The following is an 11,963-nucleotide window of genomic DNA, read 5'->3' as shown; positions in this document are numbered from 1 at the left end:
TGTTCCATGAATACTCATGTCCCAAGGACTGGGTGCAGCCAGTGCAGGCCTGGTACGGGGAATCACTCTCCAGAATCTATGACATCCTAGCCTGGACTTGTTCGTACCATTGTTTTAACCTAAGGGAAGGACTTTATGTTTCTCTTCAGTGAATTTCATTTTGTTAATTTTAGACCACTGTGCTCATCTCCTAAAATATGTCCTGAAATTTTATGCTCTCTTGCAATCCTTTGATTTTTATTTCTTGCATGTCCAACCTCATATTATGCTTTCTGTGCCTTCATTCACTTTTATGAGCTTACAGTATGAAACAGGGCAAGGTCACTTGCAAATCACTAAGAAACCTCTTTTCTGATTGACATCTATCCAGTAAACAACCCCAGAAATCCACTCCACAGCAAAATCATCCTACTCAGTATTTTTCATTATTTTTGGTCTGGAAGTGTTTTACAAAACATTTTATTATGTGTCCTGGAAAAATAAAGATAGAAAACTCCTAAGGAAGTCTTGTGATCTCTACCAGAGCAGAGACTCTGTGATGAAATGAGATAGGTATCTTAATTTTGCATGTGTATGTGCATGCATGCGTGTGTGTCGTGAAAGCAGAGGCACTCAAGTAACCTATATTGATAAGTTCTTGCTTGGTTACGGCTAGATGTTCAGAGACCAGGATCATTTCAAATGGAGGCAAGAGGTACAACAAGGACACCGGAGACTATCATGGCCTCTTAAGCGCATTAACATTTAAATTATTGCTCTGAGTAATCATAGAAAGGTTTGACTGTCTGCCATGCTCTGCTTAATAAAAAAAGAAATATGCCCTTCAAAAACATTTTACACAACATAGACAAAGTTTGGAATGTTTTTCAGGATCTTGTCACATATTGCAAACTAACCACTAAAACTGTTATGATAAATATGCATTTTATTAGCATTTTTCCATTCTAACCAACACAATATTATAAGTGAAAGAGAGTTAGCAAATTTGATAGTGGCATATTGGCATGGTAAAACTGTTTTAATTATTATACCTATTATTACTAAATTCATTTCAGTGATTACATTTTACATATTTTTCTGTATTTTATACAGCTGTATGTGGGTATTATAAATATTCCATAATCACATGCACAATCAATCATTTTAAGATTACATCCAGGGCTTCCCTGGTGGCACAGTGGTTGAGAGTCCGCCTGACGATGCAGGGCCCTGGTCTGGGAAGATCCCACGTGCCGCTGAGTGGCTGGGCCCGTGAGCCACGGCCGCTGAGCCTGCGTGTCCGGAGCCTGTGCTCCGCAACGGGAGAGGCCACAACAGTGAGAGGCCCATGTACCTCAAAAAAAAAAAGAAAAAAAAAAAGATTACATCCATATACTTTTATTCCTAGTGGTACACACTGACTTTCCAAGGGTACTGTTCAGTTTAAGGAAGTTGCTTTCCATATAATCAATTTCCATATATGTTCTTTAAAAAATGTTATAACCCCATATTATGATTGTTGTATAAAAGGAGAGCTTTCTTCCCTACTCCCCCTTCCAAATCTCCCTGTTTGCCAATCAGACAGAAGAAAAGTGTATCACTCATTCAATCTTAATCTTTTTTATCTTTATGAAATGTTCCTTTTTATCTCAGTAAATCTCTTTGTCTTAAAGTTCATTTTATAGACACTATAGCATTCTTTTGCTTACTTTTGTGTGGTAGATGTTTTTTCATCTTTTACTTTCAATATATTTCCACCTTTGTATTTAGCCTCTAGTAGGATCTTCCTTGTTACTCAGCTTTTAAAAGGAGTGTTTGAACAATTAACATTTAACATAATTATTAATATGGTTGAATTTAGATGTACCAATTTATTTTCTTTTTCTATTTGTTCCTTCTTTTTTGTTCCATTGTTTCCCCTTGCCTACCCTGCTTTGGATTACTTAGAATATTTTAATATTCTATTTTAACATGTCTATTGTTCTTCTAGCAATATCTCTAGATATTGGTTGCTAGGGGAAATAATGCACTACTTCAATGAAGGCATAGAAACCTTGTAACCATATAAGCATAAATGCCAACTGACATTTATGTTATAGTTGCTAAATGTGTTACATTTATGTAAATCAAAAAACACACCAGAAAACGTTAGAAGTCTTGTTTTTAACAGTCCTATATCTATAACCAGACTTAAGATGAGAGAATAGTCTTTTGTATTTGTCCAGATATTTACTATTTCTGTTGCTCTTCCTTACTTCCTAAAGTTTCAAGTTTTTCTCTGATATTTCCTATCAGCCTGAAGAACTTCCTTTAACTTTTCTATTAGAGCAAGACTGCTAGTAATGAATTTTCTTGTTTTCTTTCATTTGAGGATGTCTTTATTTTGCCATTCATGTGCAAATGATATTTTCAATGAATTTCAAAATCTGGGTTGATATTCTTTTCTTTCTGTTTTTTTAAAGATTTGTTCCATTGTTTTATACTTCCATACCTCTTTTAAGAAATCTATGGGAGTTTCCCAATTGTTATTTTCCTCTATGAATGTATTGTTTTTCTCTAACTGCTTTTAAGGTTTTTAAAACGTTTTAGTTTTCAACAAATTTATTTTGATGAGTCCTTCTGCTTCTTTCTTTGTATGGTGCTTTCCCCTTCTTCTTTCCATACATAATTGTGTTTTTTATTGCATTCTGAAAAAATTCAGATAATATCTTGAAAAGGCACTGGGTTACATTATTTTTCCTCAAAAAATACGGTTTTATGTTGGCAGACCGTTAAGTCCAATAGGATAGGTTGATCTGTCATGCTCTGGTTTTAGGCTTTCTTCAAAGAGGTCTATTACAGTTTTTTTTTTTCCCCCATACTTCTAGATTGTAGCCCTCAGTCATAACGTGCAGCTAGCTTTACTTTTTGTATGAGTTTGCTAGAGCTGCCATAACAGAATCCCACATACTGAGTGGCTGAAACAACAGAAATTTAATTTCTTACAATTCTAAAGGCTGAAAGTCCAAGATCAAGGTCTCAGCAGGATGAGATTCTCTGATGTCTCTCTCCTTGACTTACATATAGCCACCTTCTCATCATGTCCTCACATGGCCTTTTCTCTGTGTGTGGACATCTGTGGTTATCTCTTCCTTTTCTTATAAGGACACCAGTCCAATTGGATTAGAGCCCAATCCCTCTGAACTTACTTAACCTTAATTACCTCTTTAAAGGTTCTATCTTTACATGCAGTTGTACTGGGGGTTAAGGTTCCCACATATGAATTCTGAGAGAACAGAATTCAGTCCATGCACTCTTTAACCTGCTATCTCAACTCAGTCTTTGATTTGTTCATAAAGATTTTCTACTCTATTTAGGCCTGACCACCCAAGTCTCCATAATACAAAACAAGTTTCAGGCTCTCTGCTCAGCTTGCTGCCGCCCAGCAGTTACTCTCTACCTAGCTTTTCTGAGTCTTGTGCCACTCTAATGAATCCAGGATTTGGTCAAGACACCCAAGAGGGAGTTCAGTGGAAACTTCTGGATATCCCTATCCATGACTTCTCCTTTTCAAGTACCCTCTCTTCCAGATCACAACCAGCTTAGTAACCCCCAACTCTGATATCTGCCTTTTCTGTCCAGTGAAACTACCGCTCTTGTTTGCATTCTACATAAATACACCACACCCCAGAAAATTTTCCTAGGAAGAACACCAGTATAAAAGTAGGACATCCTTTGTAAGTATCCTCTCTCTGGAGGACCTCACCCTCACATTGACTGCTGTCCAATGCCTGCAACTTGTTGTATTTCCTATATTTTGTACATGACATAATAGGTTTTATGGATACTGTAAAGATGTCATAGTTGGATCTCACAGGTTTTGATATACATATGCTTATCATTTATGTGAATATAATTCAACCTTCTTAAGTAGATTTATTCTGAAGTAGCAGAGATTAATTTCCTAACAGGGAGAAATTTCTTCTTTCCTTTTTTTTTTTTTTTTTTGCGGTACGCGGGCTTCTCACTGTTGTGGCCTCTCCCGCTGCGGAGCACAGGCTCCAGACGCGCATGCTCAGTGGTCATGGCTCAAGGGCCCAGCTGCTCCACTGCATGTGGAATCTTCCCGGACCGGGGCACGAACTCGTGTCCCCTGCATCGGCAGGCAGACTCTCAACCACTGGGCCACCAGGGAAGCCCCTCTGCTTTTTATTTTTTAAATTGAGTTATAATTAACAAGCAATATTATATTTGTTTCATGTGTACCACATAGTGATTCAATACTTTTATACATTATGAAATGATCACCACAGTAGTTATTCATTTCTAACTTAATTCCACAACTGTCTGAGAATATGCTCTGAATGATTCCAAACATTTCAAACTTGTTGTGACTTGCTTTATAATCCAGCATGTGATAGATTATGTCAAATGTTACATGTGCATTTAATAATATTTTGCATATAATGTGTTAAATTAAATTTATTATTAAAATTAATTTCAGTTGTTTTATTTTTAAGTTCTGGAATTCCCAGTGGATTCTTTCTCATAGATTCCAATTCTCTGGTGAACTTATCCATCTTTTCATGTTTTTCTCTATTTATTCCTACATTCCTATATTTTCTTTTATTTTTTTCTTTAAAATAAATTTATTTATTTATTTATTTATTTATTTTTGGCTGTATTGAGTCTTCGTTGCTGCATGCAGGCTTTCTGTAGCTGCAGAGAGCAAGGGCTACTCTTCATTGTGCTGTGCGGGCTTCTCATTGCAGTAGCTTCTCTTGTTGTGGAGCACAGGTTCTAGGGTGCACAGGCTTCAGTAGTTGTGGCACATGGGCTCAGTAGTTGTGGCTCATGGGCTCAGTAGTTGTGGCTTACAGGCTCTAGAGCACAGGCTCAGTAGTTGTGACGCACGGGCTTAGCTGCTTCGCGGCATGTGGGATCTTCCCGGACCATGGTTCCGACCCATGTCCCCTGCATTGGCAGGCGGATTCTCAACCACTGCACCACCAGGGAAGAGCCCTCTGCATCTTTTTTCAATGAATGTTTCATGTCAGTGGATATAGAACTGCCTAATTCTTTTTAACAGATGTACTGTAATTTATTAAACCAGCCCCATTGATAATACTCCTTTTTCTTTTAATAGGAAGGTTCAGCCCATTTATATTTATTGGAAAGACTGATATATTTAGCCTTAGTTCTATTTTTTTTAATTAGTTTTTGCTTTATAACAAAGTGAATCAGTCATACATATACATCTGTTCCCACATCCCTTCCCTCATGCATCTCCCTCCCTCCCACCCTCCCCATCCCACCCCTCCAGGCGGTCACAAAGCACCGAGCTGATCTCCCTGTGCTATGTGGCTGCTTCCCACTATCTATCTACCTTACGTTTGGTACTGTATATATGTCAATTCCTCTCTCCCACTTTGTCACAGCTTACCCTTTCCCCTCCCCATATCCTCAAGTCCATTCTCAAGTAGGTCTATGTCTTTATTCCTGTTGTACCCCTAGGTTCTTCATGACATCTTTTTTTTCTTAAATTCCATATATATGTGTTAGCATACGGTATTTGTCTTTCTCTTTCTGACTTACTTCACTCTGTATGACAAACTCTAGGTATATCCACCTCATTACAAATAGCTCAGTTTCATTTCCTTTTAAGGCTGAGTAATATTCCATTGTATATATGTGCCACATCTTCTGTATCCATTCATTTGATGATGGACACTTAGGTTATTTCCATCTCTGGGCTATTGTGAATAGAGCTGCAATGAACATTTTGGTACATGTCTCTTTTTGAATTATGGTTTTCTCAGGGTATATGCCCAGTAGTGGGATTGCTGGGTCATATGGTAGTTCTATTTGTAGTTTTTTAAGGAACCTCCATACTGTTCTCCATAGTGGCTGTACCAATTCACATTCCCACCAGCAGTGCAAGAGTGTTCCCTTTTCTCCACACCCTCTCCAGGATTATTGTTTCTAGATTTTTTGATGATGGGCATTCTCACTGGTGTGAGACGATATCACATTGTAGTTTTGATTTGCAATTCTCTAATGATTAATGATGTTGAGCATTCTTTCATGTGTTTGTTGGCAGTCTGTATATCTTCTTTGGAGAAATGTCTATTTAAGTCTTCTGCCCATTTTTGGATTGGGTTGTTTGTTTTTTTGCTATTGAGCTGCATGAGCTGTTTATGAATTTTGGAGATTAATCCTTTGTCAGTTGCTTCATTTGCAAATATTTTCTCCCATTCTGAGGGTTGTCTTTTGCTTCTTTATGGTTTCCTTTGCTGTGCAAAAGCTTTGAAGTTTCATTAGGTCCCATTTGTTTATCTTTGCTTTTATTTCCATTTCTCTAGGAGGTGGGTCCAAAAGGATCTTGCTGTGATTTATGTCATAGAGTGTTCTGCCTATGTTTTCCTCTAAGAGTTTGATAGTTTCTGGCCTTACATTTAGGTCTTTAATCCATTTTGAGCTTATTTTTGTGTATGGTGTTAGGGAATGATCTAATCTCATACTTTTACATGTCCCTGTCCAGTTTTCCCAGCACCACTTATTGAAGAGGCTGTCCTTTCTCCACTGTACATTCCTGCCTCCTTTATCAAAGATAAGTTGACCATATGTGTGTGGGTTTATCTCAGGGATTTCTATCCTGTTCCATTGATCTATCTTTCTGTTTTTGTGCCAGTACCACACTGTCTTGATTACTCTAGCTTTGTAGTATAGTCTGAAGTCAGGGAGCCTGATTCCTCCAGCTCCGTTTTTTGTTCTCAAGATTGCTTTGGCTATTCGGGGTCTTTTGTTTTTCCAAACAAATTTTGAAATTTTTTGTTCTAGTTTTGTGAAAAATGCCAGTGGTAGTTTGATAGGGATTGCATTGAATCTGTAGATTGCTTTGCATAGTAGAGTCATTTTCACAATATTGATTCTTCCAAACCAGGAACATGGTATATCTCTCCATCTATTTGTATCATCTTTAATTTTTTCATCAGTGTCTTATAATTTTCTGCATACAGGTCTTTTGTCTCCTTAGGTAGGTTTATTCCTAGATATTTTATTCTTTTTGTTGCAAAGGTAAATGGGAGTGTTTTCTTGATTTCACTTTCAGATTTTTCATCATTAGTGTACAGGAATGCCAGAGATTTTTGTGCATTAATGTTGTATCCTGCTACTTTACCAAATTCATTGATTAGCTCTAGTAGTTTTCTGGTAGCATCTTTAGGATTCTCTATGTATAGTATCATGTCATGTGCAAACACTGACAGCTTTATTTCTTCTTTTCCAATTTGGATACCTGTTATTTCCTTTTCTTCTCTGATTGCTGTGGCTAAAACTTCCAAAACTAAGTTGAAAAAGAGTGGTGAGAGTGGGCAGCCTTGTTTTGTTCCTGATCTTAGTGGAAATGGTTTCAGTTTTTCACCATTGAGGATGTTGTTGGCTGCGGGTTTGTCATATATGGCCTTTATTATGTTGAGGAAAGTTCCCTCTATGCCTACTTTCTGCAGGGTTTTTATCATAAATGGGTGTTGAATTTTGTCGAAAGCTTTCTCTGCATCTATTGAGATGATCATATGGTTTTTCTCCTTCAACTTGTTAATATGGTGTATCACATTGATTGATTTGCATATATTAAAGAATCCTTGCATTCCTGGAATAAACCCCATTTGATCATGGTGTATGATCCTTTTAATGTGCTGTTGGATTCTGTTTGCCAGTATTTTGTTGAGGATTTTTGCATCTATGTTCATCAGTGATATTGGCCTGTAGTTTTCTTTCTTTGTGACATCCTTGCCTGGTTTTGGTATCAAGGTGATGGTGGCCTCGTAGAATGAGTTTGGGAGTGCTCCTCCCTCTGCTATATTTTGGAAGAGTTTGAGAAGGATAGGTGTTAGCTCTTCTCTAAATCTTTGATAGAATTCGCCTGTGAAGCCATCTGGTCCTGGGCTTTTGTTTGTTGGAAGATTTTTAATCACAGTTACAATTTCAGTGCTTGTGATTGGTCTATTCATATTTTCTATTTCTTCCTGATTCAGTCTTGGCAGGTTGTGCATTTCTAAGAATTTGTCCATTTCTTCCAGTCTGTCCAGTTTATTGGCATAGAGTTGCTTACAGTAATCTCTCATGATCTTTTGTATTTCTGCAGTGTCAGTTGTTACTTCTCCTTTTTCATTTCTAATTCTATTGATCTGAGTCTTCTCCCTTTTTTTCTTGATGAGTCTGGCTAATGGTTTATCAATTTTGTTTATCTTCTCAAAGAACCAGCTTTTAGTTTTATTGATCTTTGCTCTCATTTCCTTCATTTCTTTTTCCTTTATTTCTGATCTGATCTTTATGATTTCTTTCCTTCTGCTAACTTTGGGGGGTTTTTGTTCTTCTTTCTCTAATTGCTTTAGGTGCAGGGTCAGGTTGTTTACTCGAGATATTTCCTGTTTCTTAAGGTGGGATTGTATTGCTATAAACTTCCCCCTTAGAACTGCTTTTGCTGCGTCCTATATGTTTTGGGTCGTCGTGTCTCCATTGTCATTTGTTTCTAGGTATTTTTTCATTTCCTCTTTGATTTCTTCAGTGATCACTTCGTTATTGAGTAGTGTATTGTTTAGCCTCCATGTGTTTGTATTTTTTACAGATCTTTTCCTGTAATTGATGTCTAGTCTCATAGCATTGTGGTCACAAAAGATACTTGATACAATTTCAATTTTCTTAAATTTACCAAGGCTTGATTTGTGACCCAAGATATGATCTATCCTGGAGAATGTTCTATGAGCACTTGAGAAAAATGTGTATTCTGTTGTTTTTGGATGGAATGTCCTATAAATATCAATTAAGTCCATCTTCTTTAATGTATCATTTAAAGCTTGTGTTTCCTTATTTATTTTCATTTTGGATGATCTGTCCATTGGTGAAAGTGGGGTGTTAAAGTCCCCTACTATGAGTGTGTTACTGTTGATTTCCCCTTTTATGGCTGTTAGTATTTGCCTTTTGTATTGAGGTACTCCTATGTTGCGTGCATAAATATTTACAATTGTTATATCTTCTTCTTGGATTGATCCCTTGATCATTATGTAGTGTCATTCTTTGTCTGTTTTAATAGTCTTTATTTTAAAGTCTATTTTGTCTGATATGAGAATTGCTACTCCAGCTTTCTTTTGATTTCCATTTACATGGAATATCTTTTTTCTTCCCCTTACTTTCAATCTGTATGTGTCTCTAGGTCTGAAGTGGGTCTCTTGTAGACAGCATATATATGGGTCTTGTTTTTGTATCTATTCAGCCAATCTGTGTCTTTTGGTGGGAGCATTTAGTCCATTGACATTTAAGGTAATTATTCATATGTATGTTCCTATTCCCATTTCCTTAATTGTTTTGGGTTCGTTACTGTAGGTATATTCCTTCTGTTGTGTTTCTTGCCTAGAGAAGTTCCTTTAGCATTTGTTGTAAAGCTGGTTTGGTGGTGCTGAACTCTCTCAGCTTTTGCTTGTCTGTAAACGTTTTAATTTCTCCATCAAATCTGAATGAGATCCTTGCTGCGTAGAGTAATCTTGGTTGCAGGTTTTTCTCCTTCAACACTTTAATTATGTCCTGCCACTGCCTGCTGGCTTGTAGAGTTTCTGCTGAGAGATCAGCTGTTAACCTGATGGGGATTCCCTTGTTTGTTATTTGTTGTTTTTTCCCTTGTTGCTTTTAATATGATTTCTTTGTGTTTAATTTTTGACAGTTTGATTAATATGTGTCTTGGCATATTTCTCCTTGGATTTATTCTTTATGGGACTCTCTGTGTCTCCTGGACTTGATTAACTATTTCCTTTCCCATATTAGGGAAGTTTTCAACTATAATCTCTTCAAATAGTTTCTCAGTCCCTTTCTTTTTCTCTTCTTCTTCTGGAACCCCTATAATTCGAATGTTGGTGTGTTTAATGTTGTCCCAGAGGCCTCTGAGACTGTCCTCTGTTCTTTTCATTCTTTTTTCTTTATTTTGCTCTGCATCAGTTATTTCCACTATTTTATCTTCCACCTGACTTATCCATTCTTCTGCCTCAGTTATTCTGCTATTGATCCCATCTAGAGTATTTTTCATTTCATTTATTGTGTTTTTAATCGATGCTTGATTCATCTTTAGTTCTGCTAGGTCCTTGTTAACTGTTTCTTGCATTTTGTCTATTCTATTTCCAAGATTTTGGATCATCTTTACTATCATTATTCTGAATTCTTTTTCAGGTAGACTGCCTATTTCCTCTTCATTTGTTAGGTCTGGTGGGTTTTTATCTTGCTCCTTCACCTGCTGTGTGTTTTTCTGTTTTCCCATTTTGCTTATCTTACTGTATTTGGGGTCTCCTTTTTGCAGGCTGCAGATTCGTAGTTTTCATTGTTTTTGGTGTCTGTCCCCAGTGGCTAAGGTTGTTTCAGTGGGTTGTGTAGGCTTCCTAGTGGGGGGGACTAGTGCCTGTGTTCTGGTGGTTGAGGCTCGATCTTGTCTTTCTGGTGGACAGGTCCACGTCTTGTGGTGTGTTTTGGGGTGCCTGTGGCCTTATTATGTTTTTAGGCAGCCTCTCTGCTAATGGGTGGGGTTGTGTTCCTGTCTTGCTAGTTGCTTGGCATAGGGTGACCAGCACTGTAGCTTGCTGTTCATTGACTGAAGCTGGGTGCTCGTGTTGATATGGAGATCTCTGGGAGATTTTCGCCGCTTGATATTATGTAGAGCTGGGAGGTCTCTTGTGGACCCGTGTCCTGAAGTTGTCTCTCCCACTTCAGAGGCACAGCACTGACTCCTGGCTGCAGCACCAAGAGCCTTTCATCTACCCGGCTCAGAATAAAAGGGAGAAAAAGTAGAAAGAAAGAATTAGTAGAAGAAAGAAAGAGAGAAAGAAAGAAATAAAGAAGCAAAGAAAGGAACGAAGGAAGGAAGGAAGGAAGGAAGAAAGAAAGGAGAGAGGGAGGAAGCAAGGAAAGAAACAAAGAAAGGAGGGATAGAGGGAGGAAAGAAAGAAAGAGAAAGAAAGAATGAGAGACAGGAGAGAGGGAGGGAGGAGGGAAGGAAGGAAAGAAGGAAAGAAAGACAGCAGCGAGGGCGGGAGGGAGGGAGGAAGGAAAGAAAGAAAGAAAGAAAGGAGGGGTGGAGGGAGGGAGGAAGGGAAGGTAGGAGAAAAAGAAAGAGAGATGATAAAGTAAAATAGAATAAAGTATTTTAAAATATAGTAGTGTTATTAAAATAAAAAAGCAATTATTTAAAAAAAAATTTAAAAAACAACTAAAAAAAATAACCGGACGGATAGAATCCTAGGACAAATGGTGGAATCAACGCTTTACAGAGAAAATCTCCCACAGAAGTATACACATACGCATTCACAAAAAGAGAACAGGGGGAAAAATTCGTAAATCTTGCTCTCAAAGTGCACCTCCTCAATTTGGGATAACTCGTTGTAAAAAGAGGAAAAGGGGAAAAAATCTTAAATCTTGTCCTCAAAGTCCACCTCCTCAATTTGGGATGATTCGTTGTCTATTCATGTATTCCCCAGATGCAGGGTACATCACGTTGATTGTGGAGCTTTAATCCGCTGCTTCTGAGGCTGCACAGAGAGATTTCCCGGTCTCTTTTTTGTTCTCACAGCTCTCGGGTCTCAGCTTTGGATTTGGCCCCGCCTCTGCGTGTAGGTCACCGGAGGGTGTCTGTTCTTCGTTCAGACAGGACGGGTTTAAAGGAGCCGCTGATTCGGGGGCTCTGGCTCACTCAGGCCGAGGGGAGGGAGGTGCACGGAGTGCGGGGCGAGCCTGCGGCGGCAGAGGCCGGCGTGACATTGCACCAGCCCGAGGCGCACCGTGCGCTCTCCCGGGGAAGTTGTTCCTGGATGCCGGGACCCTGGCAGTGGCGGGCTGCACAGGCTCCCCAGAAGGGGGGGTGGAGAGTGACCTGCGCTCGCACACAGGCTTCTTGCTGGCGGCAGCAGCAGACCTAGTGTCTCACGCCCGTCTCCGGGGTCCACGCTTTCAGCCGCAGCTCGCACCCG

The sequence above is a fragment of the Mesoplodon bidens genome (genome assembly GCF_964165515.1).
Source record: "Mesoplodon bidens genome assembly, chromosome: 4".
Lineage (NCBI taxonomy): Eukaryota > Metazoa > Chordata > Mammalia > Artiodactyla > Ziphiidae > Mesoplodon > Mesoplodon bidens.
The sequence above is the reverse complement of the archived record's forward strand: the minus strand, read 5'-3'. Positions refer to the sequence as shown.